We start from the raw sequence: 11,540 nt of genomic DNA on the forward strand, positions 1-11,540 counted from the left end.
ATTGACACGTACGTTCAATATTTTGTTTTATTAAATACGTGGCTAATTAATAAGTGCAAAATGAACCATGACGACTGCATTGCATTCACTGAAAAGCATGACCATGCTTTATTTTTAAATGGATAAAACAAACTGAAATGAAATGTTTTTAATATGCATTGATACAATTACATTTAATAAATTATTTTTTTTATAAAACGAGAAAACATTATTTTGTACGCATTTTTATTCATTTTTATAAAAACATTCGAAATAGCTAATTAGAATTGAATTTGTGATGAATACAATAAAAACATGGTTATTCATTAAATGTATGACATTGAAAAATCTATTATAACTGCCACTTTAATTCAATTTTTCTCAGTAGGGGTGAAGTGTCCAGCGAGTGTCATTCTGTCTCGTCTGACTTTGCAAAGGTGACGATTGACAAAGTACAGTGTGTGTGTGTGTGTGTGTGTGTGTGTGTGTACCTCTAATTACTCTTCCCCTCCACTTGAGCGTTTTTTCGCCCGGTCAGCACTGGAGCTGGCCGCTGGCGTGGCGGCTAACAGGATTAGCTTTTTAGCAGCCAGGAAGTGACACAAAATGGCGACTCGAGATGACTCGCACTCGACCCTCCTTCACCGCGGCGCCGTCTCGCCCTCACATTTCCCGCTCAGCAGCCATTTTGTTTGGGTCTGGAAATCCTTTTATCCCCCTTGCGAAAGAGAAATGAAAGAAGAAATGATGAACACAATCTGTGCTCATTGGCAGCCATCTTCTTTGCATTTAGAATGTTTTTGTCTTGCGTTGCAACAGCAAGTATAGCAAATGATGTAAAATGATTGATTGAGAAGAGAATAAAAACAGTTAGCCTGTTAGCAATTTTGCTGCAACTTAGCGTAGCGGCCCTTAGCTGCATTTCCTGTTCTATGGCTCTCGTGGTATTTTGCGTTTTATACACTGCATGAGACATTCCGCTGACCTTTAAAGTTACTTTTTTTTTTCTTTTCTCCAAACGCTGTGTGTTTATTAGATGTGCGGCGAGGTTAGAAGGCAAGCTGTGGCGTCAACATGCTGTAAAGCACTTTACAAATCACTTTAAAGGCGACATCTCCTTTCTTTAATTGGCTCCAGAGTCTCCTCGCCGTCGTTCATATTTCAGACGGTGCGCTAAAACTCGCCTCCATAAATCTCTTTTATGGTGGAGAGGGGCGAGCAAGCAGGACTTTGAGGGAGAGAGAGAGAGTGTTAAGGTGTGACGAAATGTGTGTGTGTGTTTGTCCATATCTTAATTATTGTGTGGCCACTGAAAGGGTGGCTGCTGTGCAATATGCCAGCCTACAGATACAGTGCAAGTGCAAACAATCCTAGACTGATGGAGGAAGAGTGGGACAAAATAAACTTGGGCCTTACAGCCTTCCGGCCATGCGGCAAGTGCAAAGCTCATGAGCAGCTTGGATGGTGAGCATCCCAGGATTGCTTTTTCTCAGACGGTATGTTATGCTTTATTGTAAATTTAAGTCAAAGTCCCAATGATCATCGTCACACACACATCTGGGTGTGGGGAAATTTGTCCTCTGCATTTAACCCATCCCCATGTGATTTTGATCCATCCCCTGGGGGAGAGGGGAGTGGTGTGCTCGGGAATCATTTTGGTGATCTAACCCCCCAATTCCAACCCTTAATGCTGAGTGCCAAGCAGGGAGGCAATGGGTCCCATTTTTATAGTCTTTGGTTTGAACCCACAACCTTCCAGTCTCAGGTCGGACACTCGACCACTAGCCCACTGAGCTGGTCTTTACTCTACTTGAACCTTTCTATTATGTTGAGTTATTATTTTTATTTTCTTGTTAAAAAAACACATTGTGAAGAAAATTGCTTGTTTTTCCTTGCACAAATACGATTTTGTTTTAATCATTTTTTAAAATTTTATTGCACACGTTTTTTCTTTTTTCCATTAGAATTTAAAATAATTATTCCTGTAAGATTGATCAAATACTATTTTTCAAAAATCAATAAATGATTCCTTAAAGTAATACTGTAGGGCTCTTCCTTGATTTTTTATTTTTTATTTTAATCTTGAAGAAATTATTCAATTTCAACTGTATTCTTTATGTTTTGCCAACTTCTCACTTATTAGCATTTTGCATTAGCCCAAAAGCTAATTTGTTCCAATGTTCCAAGACTATTGATGCTTCCTCCTGTGTGTCATCTTTGGCGTTAGATTCTATTCTAAACTTTAAAAAAAACAACAACACACTAACAGCGAGTTGGGCTTGAAAGTTCAATTAAAAACACGGACCTCTGGGCTTTTCATTTGTGTGCGCGCGTGTTTGCGTTTCAAACGCAGCTTTTTATCTGGAATGAGTGCGTTTGAGTGTTTTTGCTTGTTATCAGCGTGAAAAGAAAAAGTCCACAGGTAATTACCTCAAGTGGCGTCCTTGTCGCTACTTCCGTTTCAGCAAAGCGTTCGCCTCTTGATTTTTTCTCTTTAATTGGCTTCCTTGTGCAGGGGAACTTGTTTACATCTTATTATTTATTTGCAAAATTAAACAGGAATAGTCGAGCACCCCCGAGGCTGCGTGATTTGCAATTGAAGCAAATTTGACCCTTTATTTGTCTTCAGTGGCACCAAAAGGGAGAAAGCGGTAGCACATTTCTTCACATTGGCGCAACTTTGTACTTAAGGTTTCTTTTGGGTTGGACTATGACGTGTATTTGTTTTTTTAATTTTGTTTTCACCAACTAACATGAATTGTGAGCGGAGAGTTGAGGTGTGAGTCTAACCTTTAACAAATCATGAAATAATTCATTGAATTGATCATTTTCTGTGTCCTAAAATGGCAACAGAGTTGAAAGTGAACAGTTTGCGCACTACGAAGAAATACAGTGCGTAATTGTAATAAACTTGCGCGCAGAGCTGTCAGCGACAAGCTCCCTTTGCACGACTTCAAAAAGCCAGACGTTGATGTAGCGCCTAGCCTAGCGCTGGCGTTTGCCTCATTTAAGCTTGGGCCTTTATTTTACAGCCGGCAACTCATACATCAAAGTCATACGCGGCTAACAAGGTTAGCGACATAAAAGACGCACATAGAAAATAAAAGTGATGAACTGTTTTGTAGGTTGATGTAATTGGATGCATACACACACCTCCTCTTATCAACGTCGGGAAAGTGGGGGAAAAAACACACGAGCGGGACATTCATCTACACGCTAGCTTGCAAACAACCTTTCACAAAGGCTTGTATTGATTATTTCCTGCTTCAAAAGAACATCTATATTTTTGATGCAAAAGGCATACCAATATTTGGCAATTTGCATCCCCTATACTTGTACGTCGGTTTAGCTTAGCTAGGTTTTTGTTTAGCTATTTGTTTCACACAGTCACTGGTGGGTCCAAATACTTTGATGAGCAAGGCTCATTTTCTGCCTTCTCGTCTGCCTTGGTGAGCCTCTAATGCAGGGGTGTCAAACTGATGATAACTAGTTTTGAAAGCATAGACTAGTAAAAACGGTTCAAATATTGAAAAAATATGAATGGTAATAAAAATTTGCGAGCAATATCTCTGTTTTTCAAAAGCAAAGACAATTTGTAATTTTAGGATTGACACATGAAGTCCATGCACAATTTGTCTTTGCGGGCCACATAAAATGACGTGTTGGGCCATATCTGGCCCCCCGGGCCTTAGGTTTGACACCTATTCTCTAATGGAATACCGCGTGTACACAAATATACACGTTTAACTCTGTCAGTGTGTGTGACTCCGCTCCATGCGCAAGAGTGTGTGTGTGTGTGTGTGTGTGTGTGTGTGTGTGTGCGCGCACATGACACGCAGATTGCGAGCTGTCAAAACACAGTGACTATTTACCTTCCCAGATTGAAAATCATTCCCAGTGCTCCCCACTGTGTGCGTGCGTGCGTGCGCGTGTGACCCCCAAGGTGCGAGTGTCCTTTGAAAAATGTCAAACAGCTGTTAAAGTGACCTTATGTCAGAAAATAAATCTAAAAGAGATTTCATACCTTGTAGTGGCATTCAAAATTGACTCAATGGGATGGATGACAGTGGAGTCATACGTACAGGGAATCGTTGCCTTAAAAAGCGCCTTTCTTTCAAAAAGTATTTGGATGCTCTAAAAAGTTACGCCGCTCACCCGGAAAAATACTTTTCTCTAACAAATATGACTTGGCTCTTTTTCCTCCAAACAAAAGTATGAGTGAAATCTCAAGTGGAGAGAAGAAATAGTTGTCAACCCGTGGGTGACAAACAATTCTTAAAATATCCCCCCCCCCAAAAAAAAAAATAAGAACCCCTCGCCATCAAACATTTGTTTATTGTGCATATTGGTCGATCCAATGAGCCTGATCGAAAAACTCGCAGGAGTGCACTGTAAGAGCATCTTCAGATACGAGCACAAGGAAGACGACGACGCCAGCGTCAAAGGATCTCCTCGGGGGGGCCGAGGCGCTCTCCTCGGCTGCCGTCTGAAGATTGCCAATCCCCCACGCTCAATCCGGATGTTTATCTAGCCCCCCCCGAGGATGCGTATTACCAAACGAGACGTTTTATTTATCAAGGTAAGCAGACGGCGAAGAAGGAATGGTTGAAAAGCCACTGGCAAGATGGAGGAACAAGACAAACACACGTGTGTGTGTGTGTGTGTGTGTGTGTGTGTGTGTGTGTGTGTGTGTGTGTGTGTGTGTGTGTGTGTGTGTGTGTGTGTGTGTGTGTGTGTGGAAAAATGTGACATTTAGGAGACGAGGCTATCATGAGTAGACGTGTGAAAATGTCCAAAAGTGCCAAAACAAAACAAAAAAACAGGAAGTCGGTCATTCTGGTTGAAAGCAAATATTTCAGGGACGCGTTTGTCATGAGTGGCCCCGCCAAAAAAATGTCCCGAGCAGTAAGAGCCAAAAAAGTGACAGGAAATACACCATTTTGTTTTGACATCATTTTGGGCATAGAAGAAGCTATCCTACAAAATATTTCAAAATTCAGCCCCTCCCAAAGACAGTTTTGAAATTTGTTCGGCATCATGTGTTGACTAACACGAAAGTAATTCCTGAAAGGACACAGGAAGTCAACCAAGTGTTTTTGACACGGGCCATTTTACAGCAATCTCCCTTAACTCGCTAACCCCTCACCTGTCTGCCTCAAAGTGAAAATGAAACCATTTTGATTCTTATAAAGGGTAAAACAAAAATGGCTTCACAGTATGAAATTGTCCCCTTCATAAACGAGAGAAAATGTCAGGTTCAAATACTTTCACCATAGGCGTGTTTGGACAAGTTTCTTTTCTTTTTTTTTTTTCTTTTTTGCAGGAGCAGATGGTCAGCAAATATTACCTTGAATAGCGGCAAAGGCCTCGTAGATTTGATCTTGCTCCACTCAACTGGATTGAAGCACTCGCCCCAAAATCCTATAAAAGATGTTTTAGATTTATTAGTATGTGAAAGAGTTTGTTCTCTCAGAGGAGACAACACTAGAAGGAGAACATCCTCTTTAACGACCCTGCAAGCTTTTAGTTAGCATGTTGGATGAATGATGATTTACAGGGTTTGTCACATTTGGGGGACATTTGGGACCCCCCCAACAAACGTACCCGACAAAGACAAAGTTTTATCTGGAGAGTATTATGCAGAGTGTATACGATGAAGGCAGCACATAAGCGACAAGCGCTTAGTGCTGGATGCTAACTGACTTCTGGTTTCAACATGTCTGCTAACCGCCAACTCTTTTCTGGCTAGTTAGCAATGGTTACCGGTGACCACCTAACTGCTTTCTAGCGGGTTACTAACTGCATTGCTTTCAAGATGTCTGCTAACCGCTAACTGTTTTCTGGCTAATTAGCAATGGTTACAAATGAGCAGCTAACTAGTTTGTAGTCACTGGCTAATTGCATGTTCACGTTTACTTTGTTTTTCAAACGCCACACTTCAGAGGTCTTATCTGGTGATCTTCCAGGTGTCCTATGTCGCGTTAGAAGGCAGCATCAGCGCTAGCAGTCGACATCAGGATGCCTGTAATCTCGTCCCCCGTCGGCGGCGGCAGTCATTCTTTATTCTCTGGTCCGCTTGTCATTTTGTAGCTGTCATTCGGCCCTTCTCTGCCCATCCGTCAGCTTCCGTCCTCCTCCTCAGCCATCCGTCACTCTCGGGGGGGGTTGACTAACAGGCTGCTTGACAGCTAGCAAAAGTGGACTTCTCTTCTTTTTTTTTCGCCTTCCTTTTTCCCGAGCCAGCCAGCCAGCCAGCAAGCCAGCCAGCCAGCCAGTCAGCCAGTCAGTCAGTCAGTCAGTCAGTCAGTCATCCGAGGCTAATTAAATAGCGGCGCACTCCTTCCACAAGTCCACTCTGCTCGTTGCCTTTTTCCTCTCTCTTTCTCTCTCTCTCTCTTTCTCTCCCCACTTTGTCGCCCAAGGTGTCGTACGCGAAGATTAACCTCCCGCTGTAAAGATCACACACACGCAAAGTAACAGCGGTCGACAGCAAGGCTCCTCAATCAAATGTTTAAAGCCTCTAGTTGGGAAACGTTCCTTACATGAATAGGCATTAGAAAGGCTACATTAAACCAGTAACGAAGGACCTTCATCGAATACAAAAATTGGTCATGAAAAGATCGTTTTGTTAAGGAGCAAGTGGTAGAAAGAGTCTTTTATCGAAAATGAAGTTTTTGTCAAAACAAGCTGTGTTTCTTTGCAATGATACCTTCACGTTTGTACGCACATTTGTCTCGCGTGTCACGAATAAGTTGCCCCAGACAACTTCAGAATGGCTAACTGAACCGAAACCAAAGCTTTTTATGTGATTCTGACTTTTTCCCAGTGTTTTCTTTGCATTTGGCTCCTGGCGTGCGTCTGTTGAGCGTTATTCGGACGCAGATGGACGATTAGAGCGGCATTACGTCGCGGCGCACGGCAAACAAAAGACAAACGCAACGTTAAAGCCGCAGGCGGCGATGGACGTGCCCTCGCAGCGGCTTTTCACGCGAAATCCTCAAAATGATCAAACTTTGGCGGCCACGTTAGATGGCGTAGGCTTAAAAAGCTTCGTAAAGTAGCGCAGCCCATCTGTCTGCGAAATCCGCTTCTCCTTTGTGCAAATTCTTCAGTCTGAGTCAGTTATTCTTTCTCATTTTTTTTTTTTTTTAAGCAGGCACAAACGGAAAGTCTATCGGTGCAAGACTAAACAATAATTTAAATAAACATTTATTTGCTAGTAAATTCCTCATTTTAGTAGAGGTCAAACGTAGTAAACCAAACCAGCGTAATCATCGGTCATGACTATTAATGTTTCAGAAGAAAAGAGGTGAGTCGTAGCACAAACAGAAAGCAGGAAGAGCCAAGGAACGAGCGGTGGACGGGAAAAGAAAATTGCCGGAAAAACAACCAGGCGGGGAAATTACAGGCGGGCGTGGTGAAAAATGGAAAGCAGAAATTGTGGCCAATTACTGATTTGAAGCACCCGCACGGGTGAGCAGGGACGCCAGTTAGGTGGGCGTGGCCGATTGGCATAGTGTCGTGGGCATGGAAAAACACTGAGATCACGCAGGCAAAGCAACGGAACCAAATTGTTACGCACGTACTCAAATACTGTCCAAAAAAATGGACTGCTTTATTGATATTTTTGGATTTATTCACATGTATCAGCCTGGTAAATTTTCACTCCAAATATCTTTGCTTTGAAAAAAAACATCCCCAAATATTGACATGCTCTATCGTATATATTTGATCGTAGGGAGAAACCTTTATAGAAATAATAATAATAAAAAATACAAAATTCAACAAACACTTTTCAATTCCTCTGCAGAATCTATTGGCAAACAACGAGAAAGGATGACTGTCTTTCAAAAGATGTTGGGGGGGGTGTAGCGGTGTCGGGTCAAGAGCCCAATCTATCCGCTAGATGAAAAGCAAACGGCAATCGTGTGGCACAAACACGCGTGTCATCCCCGGGAATTGGCCATCGCCTCATCGGAATCCTCTTCGTCTTTTTTTTCTTCTTCTTTCCTGTGCAAATGGGAGACATATCGAGGAAAGCGGGGGAAGGCGGGGCATATATATTTCATTGGATGGGATGCCACGTTGTCGCTTAAGCCGCTTGATGTCACGACTCTCTTGGGGCAAAGCGAAGGAAGGAAGGAAGGAAGGAAGGAAGGAAGGAAGGAAGGAAGGAAGGAAGGAAGGAAGGAAGGAAGGAAGGAAGGAAGGAAGGAAGGAAGGAAGGAAGGAAGGAAGGAAGGAAGGAAGGAAGGAAGGGATGAAAAGGTTAAAAAAATAGAAAGGTCAGCAAAGAACAAATATCCAATTCAAGTTGCGACCGCGAACTGGATCAGCGCAGCAACATCTGAGGTAGGACACCTCCAGCCGGGTCCAATACAAAGTCAGACGTGAGGAAATTAAGGGTGTGCCGCAAAACAAGGTTCAAGAAAAGGGTCAACTCTGACATGCGAGGTCCTGTCGTAGGCCAGGTCCGCTTGGAAAAACAGCAACCCGTGATTGGCTGCCAACCAGTCCAGAGTCTAGTCTAAGAAAGAAGAAGAGGTCCAAGAGAACGCTCCGAGTTGAAATGAGTACGTTAAAATTCAATTTACTCCATTGCGGTAATTGGGATGGCTCCCTTCACATTCGACCCAGCCAGCCTGGTGATCACAAACATCCAATTGTTGGATATCTTCTCAGAACAACCACATGCTGCTTCACCAAGGAGGGCCACCAATGTTATTCGCTGCCTGCACGACATGTCGCGAGTAAGCGAAGCCTCTCGGAAAAACGTAAGCCCCTGGAATTAGCCGCGACAGATCGGAGATACCGGTGCGAACGCCCGAGCAGATGCGAGTCTGACGGTTGCGGGGGGGAGGAAGGGCTCGTCAGGACAGATGGAAGGACGCTGATGGATCCCGACAGCCAGCGAGTCAGGATTCGGCAGCGCTTTGGCCTCCAGCCTGAATCAACAGAGCGAGCTGACGGCTATATCTGCCCACCTTTATTAACGCGGAAAGGCGTGAACGCACAGCTGGACACACACACACACACACACACACTCACACTTTGGGGTAATATGGTGGCCAAGACGGGAGAAAGTTTGCTTGGCAGCAAGCTCATATGAGCTCCGGGATTCCAGGTGCATCGTTCATTTTATCCCCCAGCAGATTATTTAAAAGACAACCTGCAGCATGCCCCGATACACACACGCATGCACAGACACACACACACGCACGCACAAAAACACACTTGATTGTGAAGGCAGAAATGTTAATGATGTAAACAACTTGCAGCCTCATTCATTCTTCTTTTGCTTGTTGTTTTTCTTGGATGAAATCAACTGGAATGTGTTCATATGCATCCCGCGCCATTCAAATTGGATCGGTGAGATGTTCGAGGGAAAAAATGATGTATTATTGAAATTATACATATGTCTGTTCGCCCAAACAAAACTGACTTCGGTATGAAATAAACTGCGAAATTAGACATTGTACAAAATAGGAAATAAAATGGGGGTTGATTTTCAGAACTTATTTGTGGTTTTTTAAAGGCGCGCTTACATTTCTTAAAAATTTAATTCACAGGAAAAAAATGGACTAAAATTATTGTTAAAAAAATTAATTGTCCAACATTTTTCTGACTTACTTAGAAACTAGACTTTTTTCATTTATGAATTTGAAAACTAATTTTTATTAATTAGTACCTGATATTATAAAGTTGATATTTCAAATGAGTGAATAGTAAAAGAAAAAAATGTTTTAAGCCTTTTTGATCAATTAAAAAAAAAAAAATCGTCCAACATTTTTCTGACTTACTCACAAACTATACTTTTTTCATTTACGAATTTGAAAAATTATTTTTATTAAATCAGTACCTGATATTATAAAGTTAATATTTCAAAGGAGTGAATGGTAAAAAAAAAAAAAAAGTAAGCCTTTTTGATAAATTGTGTGTGCGTGTGCCAGAGAGAGAGAGACATGACAGCTGGTTGACACAGTGGGTCCTCTTCAGGTGGGGTGTTTGCAAGCCACATCACCTGTCACAATGTTTAATTAGCACCTTTCTGTCTTGTGCGTATGTGTGTGTTGATCAGTCCATTATTATATGGAAATATCTCATAATGTGTTTTCACACCTCCATATGTTTGACTTATGTGTTATTTGTATGCATATATGCGCACGGCGTACATATATCGACTTTCCTTTTAATACGCTTTAATTATGTGTGTGTGTGTGTGTGTGTGTGTGTGTGTGTGTGTGTGTGTGTGTGTGTGTGTGTGTGTGTGTGTGTGTCAATGACAGCTGAGGTCACTCCTGCGGGTTTTTAATCCGGACTCGCATTGGGAAGTTGGAAGGTTTAATCGGAGCTTCCGCCGGCTACCCAGAGGTTCACCAGCTGCACTTGGGATGCGCTTCCTGTCCAAGGTGCACACACACACACACACACACACACACACACACACGCATGCTCACATGCACACGCACACAGGCATCTCACCTGAGCAGTCCTCATCACAATTTAAAGAGTTTGTCAGGCAACGTGTTCTTGTTTTCACCAATTGGCAAAGAAATTTGGTAAACGCGTTTATCACGAGTCGACCCACATAAAAAGTCTAAAGAAGCCACACCTATGGAGGTAAACCATTTTGTTTTGAAGCGTCCGTTTTAGGTTTTTTGGGGGAAAAAGTTCCAGTGGGATGAATTTTGACTGATCGCTACCGTGGTCAAGCAACTATCGGAGGGCTGAAAGGCGGCAAGCGGTGTTTTTCTGTTTAAAATGCTGGGCTCCCCCTGCATTGGATTGATTTGTTGTTGATGTTGTGTTCTATTGTGTGTATTTTATTTGGAGGGCCTGCTCGCCTCCGAGACAAAATCAGGGGGGGACGCCGATTGCGACGGCGTTTTCCCAACTAGGATAATGATGGCAGCTTAATCAAGTCGATGCGGAATCAAACAAAGACGGCCGTTAGCGCTGCGGTTCCGACCCAAACCCGGTCACGCTCCACCAGCCCGACGCTCAGCGATTGAATAATGGAGGCCATTTGAACCACACTAATGGTTTGGCAAATTTTTTGTTACCTCTGCCAAAAAGGCCAATGTTCCATTAGCACTTGTTTGCTAACGTTAGCAAACAAGCGCTAACAAACAAACATTAGCAAATCAAATGAAATTTCCATTTGAGCTGAAGATTTTTGTTAAAAAATAAAATATACAAATATTTGGCAAGAATATCATAAAAAAAAACAAAAAAAAAGCTCAAGCTTGGATAAAAAATGAAGAGGAAATGAATGGAAATTTGAAAAGATTTTGTCTACACTTAAAAACGAGAGGAACGGCGTTCGCCCACTGGTGTTCTGAGCACTCCTTTTGTGAAGATCCCATTAGAGAATCCAGAATCTGTTGAAAGTAGTTCATACCTGTGCTCTTTTGTGCGTGTGTGCGTGCGGCAGGATTAATGTGTCGCTGTCACGCGGCGGCAGATGATGAAGTAGTAAAATGGCGGGAGAATGAGAGAAGAAAAATAGCAGTGTGTCAGATAAAAAAAAAAAAAGAGGACAGATGAAAAAAGAGAATACT

The 11,540-nt window shown here is 42.5% G+C and overlaps 1 long non-coding RNA gene across 1 annotated transcript in view; it reads right to left on the reverse strand.

The window, feature by feature from the left end:
* Positions 1-327: 327 nt before the first annotated feature.
* LOC147058343 (uncharacterized) overlaps positions 328-11,540 on the reverse strand; it is a 22,816-nt gene continuing 11,603 nt past the window's right edge. The window contains exons 2-3 of the long non-coding RNA XR_015065922.1: positions 5,327-5,400; positions 328-697 (exon numbers count right to left, since the gene is read on the reverse strand). This is a non-coding gene — a long non-coding RNA (uncharacterized LOC147058343). The remainder of the gene's footprint in view (positions 698-5,326; positions 5,401-11,540) is intronic.

The sequence above is a fragment of the Syngnathus leptorhynchus genome, chromosome 4 (assembly GCF_054491065.1).
Source record: "Syngnathus leptorhynchus isolate UIUO chromosome 4, UIUO_Slep, whole genome shotgun sequence".
Classification (NCBI taxonomy): Eukaryota; Metazoa; Chordata; class Actinopteri; order Syngnathiformes; family Syngnathidae; genus Syngnathus; species Syngnathus leptorhynchus.